Below are 21,900 nucleotides of genomic sequence, written 5' to 3' on the forward strand. Positions count from 1 at the left end.
ATGAATGGGACAGACACAGGGGATGGAAATACAACATGGCTGTTACTACTACTACTAATCTTTGGATCCAATCTTTCTAAACAGGATTCCTTTGTGTTTGTCCCAAACATTTTTGAATTCCGTTACCGTTTTCATCTCCACCAACTCCTGCGGCAGGGCATTCCAGGCATCTACCACCCTCTCAGTGAACAAAATACTTCCTGACATTATTCCCAAGTCTACCCCCTTTCAACTTCAATTCATGCGCTCTAGTTCTACCACTGTCCTGTCCCTTTTCCAGAGATGGCAATCTGGTAGAATGAGGGCTCACAATCTTTGTACCAGGGGGTTAGGTGACTTGCCCAAGGTCACAAGGAGCTGCAGTGGGAATTGAACCCAGATTGCCAGGATCAAAGCCCGCTGCACTAACCATTAGGCTACTCCAACACTCACTGTTGAGGCGTTATATGTTGGGCAAGAATGGTGGGAAGATTTGGCAACTTCAGAGTTGTAAACACCTTATTATCGTGTGCTGCGAGTGAGGGGGGGGGGAGAGAGAGGCGATGACACCTTGATTGGTAAGTTGAATATCGTCAGCAATTCTTGGGGATTATATATAGCTATAACCAAGACTCCAAAAAAGAGAGGGTCCAAAAGTACACAAACCAAAGTAGCAAACAAAGCACAAAAGGGCCTCCAGAACTGGAACAATGGAATAAGCTTTAATGAAATGGACCAGACACGGGCCGTGTTTCGGCGAACAAAAGCGCCTGCCTCAGGGGTCTAACAAAGCAAAGAATAAAAAATCAACATATATAATACATGGTTACCATACATACTGTCACCTAAACATATAAACATGTATCTATAGTGAAAAATTGTTAAACTATATAACATTAAAAAGTGACCTTGTATTCATGCATATCGAGCCATATATAACAGTATTAAGTTTAAGTTGGAGCAATGTGATCAAATGTGTGCAGATTTTATTTTATGCTCTTACAAATGACTTATGTACTTTTATGCATTTTTTAACAGTTATTTATAAAAGGCCAATCTGGGTTATTTCCAATTTTAAGGAACACTAGATTGGTAAGGAATACAGATTTCAGCATATATTTTTTGTTACTGTATCTTTCGTTACTTTATTCAAATATATGCATGTTAAGTATCTATACAGAACACATCACATGTAAGCATGAAGTTTTAATCAACATTATATATGTATATTCATGTTTGTTACAATAACAGTTTATATATTATTACATGCATGAACACAAGCTCATTTGTTTATGACAGGTTACATATAAGGACACTTTCTAAGTTTATGATTTGATATTATAACTATATATTATCTTTTATTATTATCAGTTATGTATGACTTGATATGCATGGATACAAGGTCACTTTTTAATTTTATATATATATGCTTTAAATATATATTATATTATACTAGTAAAAAAGCCCCGTTTCTGATGCAAATGAAACGGGGGCTAGCAATGTTTTCTTCTGTGTGCATGTGGGAGTGTGTGTGTCCCTGCCCTCTGCCCTCTCTCCCCTCCCCCCTCTGAGTCCTTCACTGTTACAGAGCCAGCGATTTGATTTCGTGCTCTGCTGTTTTCCTTCACTGACTGTTACAGAGAGGGCGGGGCAGACACTCATAGGGAAACTGGATATCTCGCCCCCTTCACACTTCAGGCTGGAGGCTTCATAGAACGTTGGTGTTGCCTTTTATATAGAGAGATTATATATTATATAGGTTGATTTTTTATTCTTTGTCTTGTTAGACCCCTGGGGCAGGCGCTTTTGTTCGCCGAAACACGGCCCGTGTCTGGTCCATTTCATTAAAGATTGTACCCTTGTTCCAGTTCTGGAGGCCCTTTTGTGCTTTGTTTACTACTATAACCAGGACTCCCTCATGTTTGGCTGTCTATATGGTTGACAACTAGTGTTTACATAACATAACATCTGGTCTTATATCCCGCTTACACCTTGCAGTTCAAAGCAGGGGATGACAGCATCAAGAGTCAAAACAATCCTCTGGGAAGACAGTTAAAAAAAGATGAACAACTAAAATTAGAATTATGGTTAAAAATCGTTTAGTAGTATGAATTTCTGAAAGAGCAAAGTCTTAATATTCTTCCTAAATGATAGGAAAGAATGAGATAACCTGAAATGTCCCAGCAAACTCTTTCCAATGACTGGCAGCTTGAAATGCCAGTGTTGTTTCAAACATTTTTAGTCTTTTCCATCCTCTTGAGGAAGGAAAGGAAAACACAGTTGGGCAATTTAGCCTTCTGACTTTTAAGGAAGACAGCAAACTGGAAATGAGATTATACCGTATTTTTCAGACTATAAAACGCACTTTTTCCCCCCAAATTTGGGAGGAAAATGTGGGTGCATCTTATAGTCTGAATGTAGCGTACATGCTCGCTGTGTGTGGGGGGGGGGGGGGGGGGTGGCAGAGCCGATATTAGGCCAAGGAGAGCACTGCGACCACATAGGGCCTCGCACGGCGTGCCTCAACTCCACCCAGTGCTTTTTTTTGTGAGGTCTGGCTCACCTACCCGCTCCCTTCCGTTCGTGCACCCGTGCTCCGTTTTGAAATCTTTAATTTACCCAAAGTCACGGCGAACCAGCAGTAAAAGCAGCAGGCAGGCTCGCCTTCTCGTCGCTTTCCCTTCCCTCTCAGCGCGTCCCGCCTTCCTCTGATGTAATTTCCTTTCCGCGAGGGCAGGAAGCGCTGAGAGGGAACGGAAGCGACGAGGAGGTAAGCCTGCCTGCTGCTTTTACTTACTGCTGGTTCGCCGCAACTTTGGGTATGTAAATTAAAGATTTCAAGGCAGGGAGCACGGTTGCACGAACAGAAATTGGGGAGCTGAGGGCAGACAGGCAACCGGGTGGGTGGGTGGGGGTTTGAATGAATTGCTGGACATGGGGAGGGGAGGAGAATAGCTGGACATGGAGGGGAGGGCAGGGCAGAGGAGAATCGTTGGACATGAACGGCAGGGGAGGACAAATTCCACTGCAGAGCCACACAGGTTGTGCAAAACTGCTGTCCCCATACAAGAGTGTTGCACAACCTGTGGTCCTCCAGCAGATCTCCTCCATGCTATCTGTTTCAACATTTTTTTCCTATTTTCCTCCTCTAAAGCCTAGGTGCGTCTTATGGTCCGGTGCGTCTTATAGTCCGAAAAATATGGTAAATATTTTGGCACCAGTCTATGTAATATCTTATGTTTAAAAAAACAGGCCAATTTAAAAAGAACTCTAGCCTCAATGGGCAACCAATCAAGTTTAACATAAAATAAAGAAATTCTGTTGTATTTAGCTAAGCCAAAAACCAGGCCTACTGTTGTGTTCTGCAGAATCTGTAGCCATTTCAGTTGACCCTTAGTACAGCCCAAGTAACCAAGATTACAGTAATCTAATTGTGAGAATAAGAGCGCCTGTACCAGGAGTTTGAACTGATCTATCTCAAAGTAGTTTCAGATGAAGCGAAATTTCTTCATCAGAAAAAAATATTTCTTTACTAGGAAGGAGATTCGGGCTTCCATAGACACTGAACTGTCAAAAGACCCAAGATCTTTATCAATGTGGACAGTTTCCATTCTACTTGATTTATACAAATAGAACTGGGAATCAAATCTGGCTTACTGTCAAACACACAGAAATTTGGTCTTATCAGTACTGAATTTTAACTTATGGCTAAACATCCATTCTTCTAGTAAATTTATACACTTAGAGCTAGATGCACTAATCAATCGTTAGAGCCCTTCCCTTACCAATTCCCTTAGTGAATCGGTAAGGAACGGGCATGCATCAAGGAATAGGAATGCAAATGAGCTGCTCGTAGCTCACTTGAATTCTCTATTCCATCGTTAAACAGTCGGCCAATTGGCCGGTCGTGCATGCACAGAGCAGCCAAGCGTTATGCTGGCTGCTCTGTGCATGCCAAATACACCTCCCTGTGCCGCCCGAAGATGCCGCACTGCTCACCCCCCTCTGATGCGGCTCGATCCAGCAGAGGTGCAGTTGAGGACGCCCATTCAAAAAAACCGCCCATTTTGGCCGTCTGTCCCCCCTTGCAATAATAAAAACGTCTTTTCTGGCAGTGCTTCACTCAACTCAGATACCAGGAAGTCTCTCAGCCGTGAAGCACTGCCAAAAAAGACATTATTATTATTAAAAAGGGGGGAATGGCCGGCCATCCAAAAAAAACGTCCATTTTGGCCCCTTGCAATAATAAAAACGTCTTTTCTGGCAGTGCTTCACTCAGCTCAGATACCAGGAAGTCTCTGAGCCAATCACAACGCGTTTAGCTCGGCTAAACTCGCTGTGATTGGCTCAGAGACTGCCTGGTCTCTCAGCTGTGAAGCACTGCCAAAAATAATATTTTTATTATTGCAAGGGGCCAAAATGGACGTTTTTTTTTGGATGGCCTAGTGGTTAGCGTGGTGGACTTCGGTCCTGGGGAACTGGGTTCGATTCCCACTGCAGGCACAGGCAGCTCCTTGTGACTCTGGGCGAGCCACTTAACCCTCCATTGCCCCAGGTACAAATAAGTACCTGTATATAATATGTAAGCCGCATTGAACCTGCTATGAGTGGGAAAGTGCGGGGTACAAATGTAATAATAAAAAAATTAAAAAATTTCTGGCCATCATCCCCCCATTTTTAATAATAAAAACGTCTTTTTTGGCAGTGCTTCACAGCTGAGAGACCAGGAAGTCTCTGAGCTAAACGCGTTGTGATTGGCTCAGAGACTTCCTGGTATCTGAGCTGAGTGAGGCACTGCCAGAAAAGACGTTTTTATTATTCCGGGGGGTTGATTAATGTCCAAAAAAGAACCTGCAGCATCAGAGCCTGTTTGATTTTTTTTTTTTTTAATATATAGTGAAGAACGTCGATAAAGGACGCTCCTGACGAGCACTTGGCCGTTTCCCCCCCCCCCCCCCCCCCCCGATTTTTCTTTTTTACATTTTAATCATTTTTCCAATCCCGCGCAGCCCCAACGAGATGTACAGACCTCTCGTTAGATTTTCCAGCGTTAAGGTTAGTGCATCTCATTACAATGTGAACGATTACAGGAGGACCTTGCGAGACTGGGAGAATGGGCGTGCAAGTGGCAGATGAAGTTCAATGTTGACAAGTGCAAAGTGATGCATGTGGGTAAGAGGAACCCGAATTATAGCTACGTCTTGCAAGGTTCCGCGTTAGGAGTTACGGATCAAGAAAGGGATCTGGGTGTCGTCGTCGATGATACGCTGAAACCTTCTGCTCAGTGTGCTGCTGCGGCTAGGAAAGCGAATAGAATGTTGGGTGTTATTAGGAAGGGTATGGAGTCCAGGTGTGCGGATGTTATAATGCCGTTGTATCGCTCCATGGTGCGACCGCACCTGGAGTATTGTGTTCAGTACTGGTCTCCGTATCTCAAAAAAGATATAGTAGAATTGGAAAAGGTACAGCGAAGGGCGACGAAAATGATAGTGGGGATGGGACGACTTTCCTATGAAGAGAGGCTGAGAAGGCTAGGGCTTTTCAGCTTGGAGAAGAGACGGCTGAGGGGAGATATGATAGAAGTGTATAAAATAATGAGTGGAATGGATCGGGTGGATGTGAAGCGACTGTTCACGCTATCCAAAAATACTAGGACTAGAGGGCATGAGTTGAAGCTACAGTGTGGTAAATTTAAAACGAATCGGAGAAAATTTTTCTTCACCCAACGTGTAATTAGACTCTGGAATTCATTACCGGAGAACGTGGTACGGGCGGTTAGCTTGACGGAGTTTAAAAAGGGGTTAGATAGATTCCTAAAGGACAAGTCCATAGACCGCTATTAAATGGACTTGGAAAAATTCCGCATTTTTAGGTATAACTTGTCTGGAATGTTTTTACGTTTGGGGAGCGTGCCAGGTGCCCTTGACCTGGATTGGCCACTGTCGGTGACAGGATGCTGGGCTAGATGGACCTTTGGTCTTTCCCGGTATGGCACTACTTATGTACTTATGTACTTATGTACACAATTTGCTCATCTGCATTCCGTTTTCGTTAGCTGCTACCGTCGTCGGAAAAAAGTCTTTAGTGCATGCCAGGGTTTACTACTTGCTCGTTAAGTTTAGTGCATCTGGCCCTTAAACAGTTATGCAGATGATATTTCCGTACTTATTCCATCAAGTTCTACTGCAGAGATTGATCTTTCTAGGGTTCATAACAAAAAAACATTACTTTCCAACACATACCCCAACGAGCACAGAAAAAAATGTAAACAATATGGGGGAAAGGGGAGAACCCAGATGGCGGGCGCGGATCTGGCCACCTTGGGCAGACTTGATGCACCATGCGGGTCTACCTGCTGTCATTTACTATGTTAGGTGAATGCATTTTCAGCTGCCATAAATCAGTTAGCATCACTTTCTCTTGTGTGTCGAAATTAGAGCACAAAACCAAAGACATATGTACTTAATCTCAGATAACAAGATTGTAAGCTCTTTGAGCAGGGCCTGTCTTTCTTCTATGTTTGTGCAGCGCTGCGTATGCCTTGTAGCACTATAGAAATGCTAAATAGTAGTAGTAGTAGTCGTAACTCATAAACTTGCCAGTCAGTGACTAACACCAAAAACCCTAAGGGATAAAAAAGAAAAATAAATTCACTAGTTTTGACATTAAAATGTATCTTACTTATTTGGATTTAGTTCATGTCTTTTCAGTAGTAGCTCAAGCCACGTTACATTCAAGTATAGTACGCATTTCCTTGTCCCCAGAGGGCTTACAATCTAATGAGCATCACAGGGACTTCAGTGAAAAATTATACATGCACAGGGTGGAAATATATAGATTTTTTTTTTTGTCGGTGGTTGCTATTTTGATGGTTGCTTTGTTTGGCCTTTTAAGCATACTTTCTAAAGGGAGGAAGGTTTATGAGATCACCCTATATGTATGCGTCTGCCTCCACTCGTATCTTTCCATTCTATGTCCATTCAATGCCAGATTTTTTCAGGTATGTCAAGTGGCTTAACAGAAGTCCGACACAGGTATTCTTTTCCAGCTCTACATATTTAATGCGAGCGTAAATTGTCATCCTCTAATAAAACTGGTCTTGATGACATCTATTGTGCATCTAATCCAAACCAAATATTTACTGCACAAGGATCACGACAGGGGTATTCCACGAATACAGATCTCCAATCAACACCTGACCAAACCTCTGATAAAGCAAGAAGAAACAGGGAAGGAGTCAGGAAGGCGAAGATGAGGGTGGAAGAAAGGACTGCAAAGACAACGCAGTAAGGTGGCAAGACCTTTCTCAGGTACATCAGTGAAAAAAGGGAATGCAAAGATGGGACTGTATGGAAGAGGAGAAATGCAACTGTGTGGAGGGTGATGAGTTAATAAAAAAAATAATAATACAAAAAAAACCTTCTGTTTGATATTCACTGAAGAAAGGAGAGGAGAAGAACTGCAGATTATTGGCAGGGGTGCATATGGAAATAAAGGTGTCACACCATTCACAGATGAGGTTTCCGTGAAACTAGAAAAATGAAGTGGAGAAAACAGAGTACAGACAGGATATGTACAACAAGTTCAGAAATGTTCTGGCAGGTCCTCTATAGATCTGTTTAATAGATCCCTGGAGATGGAAGGATCGTTTGAGGATGCAAAAGGGTAAAGTGACAACACAAAAGCCAAAACAACAGCCTGACCTAAAATACTCTGACCGATTCCTTATGCCAGACCTCTTAAAGAATATAAACAGGCTGAAGGTGGCAAGACTAGGGAAAACAAAACAAATGGGCCAGGGTGACTAAATCTGGAACCTGGTGCATGACGCCAATGACAGATCTAGATTTGGGAAGACGCGGCAGTCACCTTTTCAGAAACTGCAGTGGTGCCTGGGCCAGTGGCTACTGGAGTGGGGGCGAAGCCTTGGGTGCAGCCCCAGCCCACACTGGGAAGAAGTAAAATCTGAAACTGGAATGGAAAAAAAACCCCAGCACCCGAGGGAACAGCAGCAGAATCTTTATGGATTTTAAAGTTATATATATCTATATAAACAATTCTCACCTCCAATGTTCTGAACCTCACTGTGTGGCAGGGAAACACTGAAGCCCTGTAGTCTTCTAGGCTGTCAGCACCACTCACTCTCACTCATAGACCCGCCCTCAGACACGCCCCATCCACACATAATTCACAACCCCAACATTCTAAATGTAAATTTGTAGTTGCAAGATCCCATGAGTGTCTGCCCCGCCCTCACGTCACAACGTGATGACATGGAGGGCGGGGCTATGACACTTAGCCAATCGCCAGTTCCACCGCCCTCCGACGCTACCCCCCCCCCCCACGCACTGCAAGAAACAGCGGCCTACGCAGGGCCTCCCCCCCCCAATGCACAGCGAAAAACACCGAGCTACGAAGGGGGAGGAGTGCAGTCCGAACACCTGATCCGCCGGGACCCCGAAGCTACCGCCCTCCAAAAAAAAAATACCCACCTGCACCCTTCCCCATGCTGCCGTAGGTAAACCTTGCTAGCGCCCGTTTCATTGCTCAGAGAAACGGGCCTTTTTTACTAGTATATATATAATTTTTTTAAAACTTTGTACACCCCCTCACCCCCTGTTCTTTCTCCCTACCCAGCACTGGTACTAAGAGTTTTGACAATCACCTAAGGTTTCTAAACTATCCAGAAAGAAGGCTAGCAAAATGGTGTGGAATCTGCACCAAATGTCTAGAGGAAATCAGAGATGGGGAAATATGTCAGACACATTCAAATACCTCAAATATAAAAATCTGGCTCAAGAGTCAAATCTTTATTCTTTCCGCAGAGGCGGGGAGGAGATACACTGAGGATGCATGGCTTCCTTCAGAACCTAGTACAACTGCAAGTTGACCACCAGCCAGCCAGTGTCACTGGAGTGCGAGCTGGAACTCCCTAGCTGTTCCTGGCCCAGAAACTGAGCCCAAAGTCTTTATGGTGGTGCGGCCATCGGGCCACAAAATTATCCAGAATGAAGTTGGGCAGACTTGATGGACCTAGTCTAGCAGGAAAGAGACTGGTGCATTGCAGTATTGCAAACACACCACCCCTTCATGCCTTCAGGAGCAGAGGCAAGGGGAGTGGTATGAAGTACAAAATAAAAAGTGGAGAAAGGAAGCATAGCCTACCCTTGCTGCAGGCCAAGATCTAGCCAGGTTTATTTATTTTCAGGCTTTAATTCTGCCTTGCCTTAGAAGAGTACAAGATTTCGAACTACAACTATACACAAACAGAAATAGCAATACACATAGATCCAAATATACCACACCCAAAACCTTAGTATAAACTAAAATAAAAATTAAAAACAGAAATAAACAGAACAATCTAATCACACCTCACACTCCCAAACTGCAAAACTAAGTATTGTTACACCCATAGTCCAAATGCCCAAGAGAAGGAATAGACTTGTGCCTTCTGGTTGGTACCTAGGAATACTAAAATACCCAGCAACCAAAACAATATATAAGGGAGGTACAAAAATATATCTTACACAATAATAAAACAAAAAGAAGCATAAAAGGGCCTTCAGGACTGGAACAATCAAGAACTGTTAATAAATCGACCCGACACGGGCTGTGTTTCGGCACACATGCACCTGCGTCAGGGGTCAAATGCAGTCAAATCTCTCTCTCAAAAAAGCCACAGATGTGACTAATCTTCAAATGAAACTGCTGAAATACAATCAATAATGCATAGAGCCGTGTTCTGAAACACGACGTCTGGGATCACCGTCGCCAAAAAGAGCTTACACAATAACCTGCCCTGTAAGTGATAGATGACCCCCTATTAATAATGTTTAGAATGTGAAGAGGAGTTTCAGCAAGGCCTCAATCGAGTCTGAAAGCCACTAAACATAAATGCCATTAATACATACGGCTTCTTATGATTTATTTTTGTTACATTTGTACCCCGCGCTTTCCCACTCATGGCAGGCTCAATGCGGCTTACATGGGGCAATGGAGGGTTAAGTGACTTCCACTGTTGCTACTATTTGAGATTCTACATGGAATGTTGCTATTCCAACATTCCATGTAGAAGTCGGCCCTTGCAGATCACCAATGTGGCCGCACAGGCTTCTGCTTCTGAGAGTCTGACGTCCTACACGTATGTGCAGGACGTCAGACTCACAGAAACAGAAGCCTGCGCATCCTTCTACATGGAATGTTGCTAGTGGAATAGCAACATTCCATGTAGAATCTCCAATAGTAGCAACATTCCATGTAGAATCTCCAATAGTAGCAACATTCCATGTAGAAGCCTGCCCTTGCAGATCACCAAAATCTCCAATAGTAGTAACATTCCATGTAGAATCTCCAATAGTATCTATTTTATTTTTGTTACATTTGTACCCTGCGCTTTCCCACTCATGGCTGGCTCAATGTGGCTTACATGGGGCAATGGAGGGTTAAGTGACTTGCCCAGAGTCACAAGGAGCTGCCTGTGCCTGAAGTGGGAATCAAATTCAGTTCCTCAGTTCCCCAGGACCAAAGTCCACCACCCTAACCACTAGGCCACTGCAGCCTCTCTTTACATCATAATTCTCCTCAAAATGTGCAATAAATTATACAACACAAAGAATAAGTGCAAAGCGTTCAAAATGCAAACTATATAGCGAAAATCAAACATATAAATGGCAAGTGACCGACTCACCTGCAAATGCGCAGTACAGACTTCCCTCTCTGTCCCGCTCTCGCGTCAAGACGTGATGACATCAGAGGGCGGAACAGAGAAGAAAACGGAGTCGGACTGTCGGACGCTGCCGCTGGAGCCTGGAAACGAACATCGCGCGCACCAACCTCCACCCTCCCCCCCATCCCCGCCGCCGCTCCCCTCCGTATCGGGCCCCCTGAACTGACCTGACAGCGCCTCTCACCTCCGTGTGGAAGCACTGCAGGCAGCAGCAGAGCGATCTAACGGGCTTAACGTCTGGTAGCGCTACAGAAATGGTAAGTAGTAGTAGTAGTTAACGGCTAGTATTTACCTAAAGCAGGTATTCGCCAAGGACAGCAGGCAAATCATTCTCACATGTGGGTGACATCATCCACATCACCCAGTGCGAAGAATTAAAAGTAAATATATTAAGAGCGCTCGCATCCCCATCATGCACATGCATGTGACTTCCCACCCACCGTGAGAGCACGGGACCAATAGTACAGTACTATAGCATGGAATCTACTCCAAGTGGAGGCGGGAATGAATGGCCTGCTGTCCTCAGAGAATACCTGCTACAGGTAAGTATCTTCGCATTCTCCGAGGACAAGTAGGCCACATTCTCACATGGATAACAGGGTAGCAGTGACAATAAGGGCAAGTGCCAGCTTTAAAACAAATGTTCGCATTTGAACTACTTTTGAACTTATGGCATCCCTGATAAAAAAAAAATTTTGGTTATAGCGATATAGTGTGCAGTTTGAGCACTTTTGATTTGTATTGTATAATTTATTCCACATTTTGAGAATTACGATGTAAGGCGAGCATCGTAAGAAGCCGTATTAACGGCACTTATGTTTAATGGCTCTCAGGCTCGGGTGAGTCCTTGCTGAAATTCCTCTTCACATTACTACTACTTGACATTTCTATAGCACTACTAGGGTTACGCAGCGCTGTACAATTTAACAAAAAGGGGCAGTCCCTGCTCAAAGGAGCTTACAATCTAAAGGATGAAATGACAAGTTGGGGTAGTCTAGATTTCTTGAATAGTAGTTAGGTGCCAAAGGCGACATTGAAGAGATGGGCTTTAGCAAGGATTTGAAGATGGGCAGGGAAGGGGCCTGGCGTATGGGCTCAGGGAGATTATTCCAAGCAGGTGAGGTGAGGCAGAAAGGGCGGAGCCTGGAGTTGGCGGTGGTGGAGAAGGATACTGAAAGGAGGGATTTGTCTTGAGAGCGGAGGTTACGGGTAGGAATGTAAGGGGAGATGAGGGTAGAGAGGTAGGGAGGGGCTGCAGATCGAGTGCATTTGTAGGTTAGGAGGAGAAGCTTGAACTGTACGCGGTACCTGATCTATAGGCGTCACTTACAGGGCAGGTTCTGGTTGGTACCGGCAGACTATAATTTCTTAGGATACAACACTGTCAGACTGACGGTGGCTGTCTAGGTAGATGTGAAAAGGCAAAACTGTGTAGCTCTCTGTATTATGCCGCTTGGTGGCCGCAGGTGGGGGTTCTGGGCTTTGAATGAGGTCTTCTGTGGTCATCTTTCCAGGACAGTAGAGAACATATGAGGAAATACTATAAAAGCTACAAGAGGTCAAGCTTCTGCATCTGGGATATCTCTTTGTAGTATGGACAAGGTAAATGTGCAGACTGGAAGAGTCAGTTGGCTACAAGCCAATTGTCTGATGTTGGTGGAAAATTAATGGAAACTGCTGAAACAAAGAATAGAGAAGTATCTAGAATTCAGTGGCCTTTATGATCCAAAACATCAAGATTTTACAGGAGGGAGCCTGTACCAAATGAATCTGATTTCTATAGTTGGGTAACTAATTAGATCAAGGTGATGTGCTGGATGTGGTTTGCTTGGATTTCAGCAAAGCTTTTGATATTTAGAACATAAGAATAGCCATACTGGGTCAGACCATTGGTCCACCTAGCCCAGTACCCTGTTTCCAACAGTGGCCAATCCAGGTCACAAGTACCTGGCAGAAACCCAATTAGTAGCACCATTCCATGCTACCAATCCCGGGGCAAGCAGTGACTTCCCCATGTCTGCCTCAATAGAAGACTATGGGCTTTTCCTCCAGGAACTTTTCCAAACCCAGATACACTTAACTGCTATTACCACATCATCCAGCAGAGAGCTCCAGAGCTTAACTGTTCTTTGAGTGAAAAAGTATTTCCTCCTACTTGTTTTAAAAGTATTTCCAAGTAATTTAATTGTGTCTCCCGGTATTTGTACTTTTTGAAAGAGTGAAAAATTCACTTCTACCTGTTCTATATCACTCAGGATTTTATAGACCTCAATCGTATCTCCCCATAGTCTTCTCTTCAGCCTTTCCTCATATGGGAGGTGTTCCATCCCCTTTATCATTTTGGTTGCTCTTCTTTGGACCTTTTCTAATTCCGCTATAACTTTTTGCGATACGGCGATCAGAACTGAATGGAATACTCAATGTAAGATCGCACCCTGGAGTAATATAGAGGCATTATATTATTGGTCTTATTTTGTATTCCTTTCCTAATAATTCCTAGCATCCTGTTTGCTTTTTTTGGCCACTACCACACACTGGGCAGAAGATTTCAGCATATTGTCTACAATGACACCTAGATCTTTCTCTTGAGTGCCACCTCTTAAGGTGGACCCTAGCATCAGGTAACTATGATTCGGATTATTCTTCCCAATGTGCTTCACTTTCCCACACAAACAGGCTCATGAATACTCAGCGGCCTGGGAGCGGGCTGCAAGATGGCAGACTGGATCAGAAAGCGGTTCAGTGACAGACTAAATGGTGTTCATTCAGAACGAAAAATGATTAGATTCTTCAGACACTCCACTATTCTGGGGCAAGTTCTGCTCATTATCTATGTGAGTGATACTTGAGGAGGGATCAGAAGAAAAAGACCATCTTTTCAACAATCTGTAACAGAATCCTGAGGGAGCAGAGAGTAAGAGGAATGATGTAAGAAAGCTTGAGGAGTGGTTTAGATTCAATGTAAAGAAGCAATCATGATGCATACGTGATGCAGAAATCCAAGGAAGAACACAATCAATGGTGAGAAAAAGATGTACGCTGCCTAGAACGGAAACCTGGGTTATTTCTCACCTCACCATTTCACTTATTCCAAAAAAAGGGACCTTTCCTCATCCAGCTCTCCCAGATCACCCCCCTCCAATACAATTTCAAGAGTACTCCCACCCTTTTAGCGGTTCTCTTTGATCTTCATAGTATACACCAGCGTTTCCCAAGGTGGTCCTGTAATACCCCCTTGTCAGGTTTTCAGAATGTCCACAATGAATATCCATGATGATTTACTACCACTACTACTATTTAGCATTTCTATAGCGCTACAAGGCGTACGCAGAGCTGCACAAACATAGAAGAAAGACAGTCCCTGCTCAAAGAGCTTACAATCTAATAGACAAGAAATAAAGTAAGCAAATCAAATCAATTAATGTGTACAGGAAGGAGGAGAGGAGGGTAGGTGGAGGCGAGTGGTTAAAAGTGGTTACGAGTCAAAAGCAATGTTAAAGAGGTGGGCTTTCAGTCTAGATTTAAAGGTGGCCAAGGATGGGGCAAGACGTAGGGGCTCAGGAAGTTTATTCCAGGCGTAGGGTGCAGTGAGACAGAAGGCGCGAAGTCTGGAGTTGGCAGTAGTGGAGAAGGGAACAGATAAGAAGGATTTATCCATGGAGCGGAGTGCACGGGAAGGGGTGTAGGGAAGGACGAGTGTGGAGAGATACTGGGGAGCAGCAGAGTGAGTACATTTATAGGTTTGCACACAATTAAGGCAGTATATGCAAATCGATGTCATGCATATTCATTGTAGATATCCTAAAAACCTGACTGGCAAGGGGGTACTCCAGGACCGACTTGGGAAATCCTGGTATACAGTACCGTCACCAATCAATTCTCCAAAATGGGGGCACTTCTTTCCAAGATGCAGCCCTACAGTAACCATCTCAGCATTATCTTTTAATTAACAAATATCTATGGTAGTCAGGAATTCTATCATCTTCGAAGACTACGTTCAATTAGAAACTCAACTGATAAAGCTTCCCTATGTACACTAACACATGCATATATTACAACCCGTCTGGACTAATGTAATATCATATATGCAGGGCTAAGATAAATCTGAAACGTTTACAGATGATACAGAATACTGCAGCTCGTATCACATGCAGGGCTTCAAAATACGATAGAATTACGCCACTCCTGGTCCAACTTCACTGGCTTCCAGTAGAAGCCAGAATAAAATTTAAAATTCTGACTCATAAAGTACTATATCTATTAAATCCATCGTATCTATCAAATCTCATTCTGCCTTATTCGCCTAGACGAACACTTCGTTCTCTTACAGACAACAGATTGATTATCCCATCACCTCAGAAGGCTAGATGGGAATTCACTAGAAGTTCAGCTTTCTTTTTTCTGGCCCCTTCCCTTTGGAATTGTCTCCCAAAACACCTTAGACTGGAAGAGTCTTACATTCAATTTCGAAAATTTCTGAAAACATACTTACTCCAGGATACGTTCGAAAATAATCTGTGATAAAAGAACATACTTGTTAGGTGCCCTTGAATATGTAGAATAACTACATGTTACCTATGTATTTGTTATGAAGAATTGTTTAGTAAGAATCTGGTGGTTGTTATCTTTAAGAATGCTTGTTTTAGTTTGCTTTCCTATCAATTTGATGGAGTTCCTTTATGCTTGTTTTTATTATGATTTTTATATTAATATGTAAACCGTTTTTGTTTTGTAACCGCAATTTGAAACGGTATAGTAAAATGGATAAACGATAACCGAACATTGAGACGTTATGACTACTACTAATTATTTCTCTAATGCTACTAGATGTACACAGCACTGTACACATTATATGCAGGTACTTTCTCTGTCCCTGTCTCTGGTACCTGGGGCAATGGAGGGTTAAATTTTAAATAAAAAGTGGGATAAGATCTGGTGTGGGGGGAATGGTATCTAATTATTGTAAAGTAGCAAAACAGTGTGATGTGGAGGAGGCTAGAGGGATGCTAGGTTGAATAAGGAGAAGCATAACCAGCAGAAAGAAGGTGGTGAGATCTTTAATTAACCCTCACTTTCTGTGTCCAGTTTAAGAGGAGATATCTCTGAAAGGATATAGACAGGTTATAGGCAATCTATACCAAAAGCCATGAGATGCAAGAACTTATAAAGAAGACGCTATAAAGAAGATGTTTCATTCTATGTGGAAACTTAAACGTCTTAGACCTTATTTCCCGAGGGAAATATTCCGTAACGATATAATCAATGGTTCTGAGCCCCGCAGATTACTGCAACAGAATATATGCGGGATGTAAAGTACAGCTTATGAAGAAACTTCAGACAGCCCAAAACACAGCTGCCAGGCTGATATTCAGCAAAACACAATTCGATAGCGCTAAACCTCTCCGATTAAAACTGCACTGGCTCCCAATCAAGGAACGCATTACCTTTAAAATTTGCTCACTAGTCCACAAGATAATCTACGGTGAAACCCCTAGGATACATGGTTGACTTGATAGATCTTCCGACCAGAAGCAGAACCAGAGCATCACGTACCTATTTGAACCTCCACTATCCAAGCTGCATTGGAATCAGATACAAATCAACCTATGCATCCAATTTCTCCTACTTAGGTACACAAATGTGGAATACACTACCAAAGAGTGTGGAAAACGATCCATGACCATCTAAACTTAAGGCGATCATTAAAGACCTGTTTTGCAAGGTCTACCCTACCGACCCAACTTAAATGCCTCAACTCTGCAATGTATCAAAACCTTACATCGTACTGGACATTATATATTCCTTATTTCCTTTACCCTTATCGTACTTGTATACCCTGACCTTACCTGACCCTTATTTTATACTGTATTTGTTTAACATCTACCAGACCTGGCGATCGCCTTTACGGTATTACGTAAGCCACATTGAGCCTGCTAATGGGTGGGAAAATGTGGGATACATAATGTTACAAATAAATAAATAATACAGAGGAGAGAATGGGATATGATGGATATAATGGACAAGCATCAAACCTTGTGAATTAGAAAAAAATGCTATAAATGACAGATCTCAACCTAGTCCTTAGGACACACCTAACCAGTCGGTTTTCAGGATATCCACAATGAATACGCATAAGATTTACTGTATAATAATCTCTCTCATGCACATTCACTAAGGATATCCTGAGAACCTGACAGGTTAGGTGTGCCCCAAAAACTGGGTTGACAACTACTCCTCTATAAAAGATCAAAGTATGAAGTTCAGACATAAACGTCAAAAATATTTCTTTGTGCAAAGGACAGTAATGTAAGAATTGGTCTCGTAATGGAGGTGGTGAAGATTAAAACAATCACAGAATCCTAGCGGAAGTGATGGATGCACTAGAGCAGGGGTTCCTACTCTGTCCTGGGGGAACCCCACCTAGTTATCTTTTCAGGACATCCACAAAAATAAAGCATACCACAAAGATCAACAAATATGAACAAACACATTTCCTCCACTTACATTAAGAATTGCTCTACAATACCTACTTGCTATATTACTATCATGCTTTATCATTATCATGTTACCCAAGATTCTTCTGTAACACTAATAGTCTAATTTCTAATGTATTTCCACCATTCATGATGTATTGTAAGCCACATTGAGCCTGCAAAGAGGTGGGAAAATGTGGGATACAAATGCAATAAATAAATAAATTAATATGTACAAGATGGAGATAATGCATGCAGATCTCTCTCAAGCACTCACTGGGAATATGCTGAAAAACCCAACTTGCTGGGATTCCCCAGTACAGGTTTGGAATCTTCCGCATTAGAGAATAGTTGGAAGTCTGTGGCATGTAGTTAGGTAGACTAGATGCACTTAATTAGCCTTACCTATTATCACGTTCTATGAATAACAGAAACAGGATTGTGAGGCTGCAATATTAGAAACACCAAGCATGTTTAACACTGGCCCTGCCTTCTCTTCCCATACAGCAGAAGTTTTGAAACCCTGTGTGTAGCGATGAGGCATACTGAAAGCCTGGTTAGCAAAGCTTCAGTTACCCAATTCTAGCGGGTTGATTTTAAGCCATTCGACTGAACTTCTGCCAACCTCACCCTGTTCCATTATGGGATCTGAGGTGCGGATTTCAGGGAATAGAATCAGGGACTACAAATCCCACACTGCAGTGGGATGCAGCTCAAACCCAGGATTGGCCACAAAGTCTCCAGCCTGGAGCTGGGTAGCTTGGCAGCAAGGAGGTTTAATAGACAGGAGATGAAGTGACATCAAAACGCTGAAACCAATTAGGTCAATCTAAGTTTCCCCTTCCAAGTGCAGCTCTCATCCCTCTTCACACAAAACAAAGCAAGCAAACCTATGAGCTGCTGCATCCACCTTGTCGTTCTTTATTGTAGATAGCATTTTTATTTAATCTCACTTCTATTTTCAAACATGCCAGCTTGTGCAGCATACAGATGTACACAGAGGAAATATAATAACGGGAATAACTTTTCATAGATAGTGTAGTAATTTGTTATAAATCTTGATCAGTGGTCAGTTGGAGGGGCTGGTTACAGGGAAACCCTAGCATATGTTATATTTGTGCAAAGATTTTTTTCTCTCCTGGTAATGGGCCACTGAAACAGACATGTTATGAGAATCAGGTGCTCAACATTCAGAGTTTCTATCTATTATTTATGACATTCATATCCCACATTTAAATGAATTAGGTTAAAACCAGGGAGCATCTGAAAGCTTGTTTTTTTTCTTTTTCCTGTGCCTAGATCAAGAGAGAAAGATGGTTTGTGGGAACTTGCTCCTTCAGTTTTGAAGAATGCAGTAATATATTATAAAAATGCACTTAATATTGTTTATTTCTATTATTTACTACTGGTTGATATATAGCAGAAGTTAACCAAGTCAACTTCATGCTTTGTAATATAATTTTTAATAGCATTTTCTCAGTTATTACCCAAATACAAATAAAATTATAATGTTAATTATACGACCATGTCTGCCTCTTATGGTAGTTAGGATAACCTGGTCCTGGAGTTACCCAAGGCAGTCAGGTTTGTCAGGATATTGACAATGAATATTCATGAGAGAGATTTGCATACAGTGGCGGCAGTGCTTGTTATGAAATGCTTTGAGTCCTACTGATTTGTACATCTGTTGTGTTATTTTGGCGGGTGGAAACAGTCAGGTGGGCTTAAAGGGAGCTTAACAACCAACATGTTTTGCTTTTAATAAGGACGATTAAAACATAAAAAATTAGTTTGGGATGTTACTGAATAATAGATTATTGTCTCTCACTGTATTTCCAGTTTTGGCACAGTATAAGCCATCACAAGAACAAAATATAAGAAAACCAATGGACTACATTTAGGGGCTTATAGCCCATTTAGCTATGTTTCAATAAATGAGAGATCTGTTTGACAGAAAATATTTTTTATTATTTTGACTTATAAACCACTTGTCCCTGAAACATGCTCAAACAACAGAATAATCCATTTATCTAAAAGGTAAACTTCTACAAAACTGATGAAAATGTGACTCCATGTGCCCCAATGGAAAGGAGAGTTTAATTCTACTGCCATTTAATTTCAATATATTCCATCATCTTTATAACACCAGGCTTCCCAAGACAGATTACAACAACATTTAAAGATGAACCCATCAGGAAACAGGCTATCCTCACTGAAATTTAGTCATCTGTATTGTATACAGTGTATTTATTTCGTTTTCAGTGTAGAAAAATGAGCAGAGTTTAAAATTGCTGTTTCTACCAGCCATAATGATTTCTTTAAGCTGTTTTAGTGATATTCAATGACCTTTTGTCCTCCCCGTTTAAAGGTACTGCCTATCCAATTGAAACAGCTTTAGACTTGTTCTAGATGGCCCAACAATAAAAAACACAAAACAAAACGCCAATGTGAATGCAGCAGCTTGCTTTGTTTTGAGTGAACGGGGATGACGGCTGCGCTGGAAAGGGGAAACCTAGCCGGTCCTAATTGGCTTCTTTGCTTAGAATGGACTAGATAGGCTCACTCCTGTCTATTAAATCCCCTTGCTCGGAAGCCAAGCACTAAAACTATTTTGAACAATGGTTATCCATACAACCAGGTCAATTCCTTAAGAAAACTCATTACAAGTGCCCCGAGACTCCCTCCGTCCGACAGCAAAGGATCGCTATGTGCATGGGAGAACCGTGTATTTTCATGCCGTTCAAAACATTTTGGAGGCGCAACAATGGGGGAGATTAATTAAATGCACAAAGGATGGAGTTACGTTGTGCCCACAAAATTGCATGCATAAGATTGTCAGGGATTGGAGGAGGTGGTGCAATAAAAAAAAAATATATATATATATATCTTTCTGTTCGCAAAAAGCGACTGACACACACACCCTGCTTCATGTTTTGCAGAACTTGACCGGCCTTCGCTCTCCTCCGTTCTACAAACGCGTCCCGGGCAAGACGATATGATCAACCCTCCTTGGTACCAGCTGCTGCTGCCTCTTCCGCCCCCTCCCCCCCGGTTGCTTGCGCGCGCACACACACGTCCCGCGTGCCTGTTATTCCCCTCCCCCTCCCCCCACTTACATTATGTTGCGGTTGTCTCTTCCTCCCGCGGTTACACACACATGTCCTGGGCGCTCGCCCCCCTTCTCCCCGTAACACATACGTCCCCCGGGCCTCTCCTACTGTGTTATCACACAAAACTTACCCTAGGCCTCTTCCCTACACCCCTATCCCCTCCCCTCTCAAATAAACTCAAGACAAGAAAAACCGACTCCGCCAAAGACCCCACACAAACGCACTGCACTCACCGTCCCCTGCTGCTCCATAGAAATGTGAGCATGCGCACGCTCGCGCAAGTTGGGCGCCATTGTTGTTGGAGCGGAATTTCCTCCTCGCCGCGTCTCTCGCCGCAGAGACTACTTCCGGGTAGGCGCCATCTTGGTTGGTGCGGATGCGGATTGCTTGCTATTATAGGAACCTGTAGGGAATAGGCCCATGTAATGGAAGACAGGTTAATAGTGCCACTTTTGTTGATAGTATTTTCACTGGTAGGATAGGGGAGAAGAGTTTGAGCCCTACATGAACAGTATTTTACAGATGGTGAGGGACTGGGCGTCTAAATGACAGATTAAATTTATGAGTTTGATCCCTACATGACAATTAGGGTTACCATATGGCTCCAGAAAAAGGAGGACGGATTGAGCCAGCCGGGTTTTACTTCCATTGCTTGAAAGCAATGGAAGTAAAACCCGGCTGGCTCAATCCGTCCTCCTTTTTCTGGACATGAACAGTATTTTACAGATGTTGAGGGACTGGGCGTCTAAATGGCAGATTAAATTTATGAGTTTGATCCCCACATGAACAGTATTTTACAGATGTTGAGGGACTGGGCAGTAAATTTATGTACTCATTTTCAAAATTTTTTGAACTGGTTCCGGTGTTGCATGCTATAGCAAATCTGTACCAAGAGTTTAAAACGCTCCACTATCAATCGATACAATGAGGCAGCCTGGACAGAGAAATCATGAACACAACTCGTAGGGTTACCATGGCTCCAGAAAAGGAGGACGGATTGAGCCAGCCAGGTTTTACTTCCATTGCTTGCAATGGAAGTGTTGCAGGAATGGAGGCATGAATTTGTGATGCTTCAGGAGTCAGACAGCACACACCAGTATGAGAGAAAAATCTTCTTTATTTGCCAGCAAACAAAGCAAGACATCAGTTCTAGCTCTCTTCTCTTTCTCTCAGCTCTCTGTGTCTTTGTCTCAGCTGCTTCTCTTCTTATGCTGTCTTCTCCTTCTTCTGTCTGTTCCTTCTGTCCTTCTCTTTCTTCTGAGCTCCTTCTGACGTAAACTGCTTCTGCTCCTACTTAAATAGGGTCCTAAGCCCTCCTCCTAGCCTAGCCCCCTTTACTCCCAATTGGTTAAGAAATTGATTGGCTACCTTGCCTCAACCAATCATTACTTTTGAAATATCAGTTACATAGGTTCCAGACATCCTAAACTGACCTCTGACCTGGGGCCCCTTAAGCCAGACATTTGGTCTCCAGTCTCTTACATGTTATTATGATTGATTTCTCATATTCCTAGTACTAACTGCTAACTAAACTCTGGCATTCATTAAAGGGGTCAAAAGCCAATCTTACTTAATAGCATACATATCAGGTTATTACTTCCAGGAGGCCAGT

The 21,900-nt window shown here is 42.7% G+C and overlaps 1 protein-coding gene across 7 annotated transcripts in view; it reads right to left on the reverse strand.

The window, feature by feature from the left end:
- USF1 (upstream transcription factor 1) overlaps positions 1-20,608 on the reverse strand; it is a 57,378-nt gene extending 36,770 nt beyond the window's left edge. For 5 of the 7 annotated variants that reach the window (XM_030187116.1, XM_030187118.1, XM_030187115.1 and 2 more), the window contains exon 1: positions 20,522-20,608. The gene's annotated coding sequence lies outside the window, so the exon portion shown is untranslated. Of the gene's footprint in view, positions 1-17,455; positions 17,550-20,096; positions 20,202-20,521 lie in introns of those variants that run through there. The other 2 variants (XM_030187114.1, XM_030187113.1) reach the window with 2 other exon arrangements.
- Positions 20,609-21,900: the final 1,292 nt, after the last annotated feature.

The sequence above is a fragment of the Microcaecilia unicolor genome, chromosome 14 (assembly GCF_901765095.1).
Source record: "Microcaecilia unicolor chromosome 14, aMicUni1.1, whole genome shotgun sequence".
NCBI classification, from domain to species: Eukaryota; Metazoa; Chordata; class Amphibia; order Gymnophiona; family Siphonopidae; genus Microcaecilia; species Microcaecilia unicolor.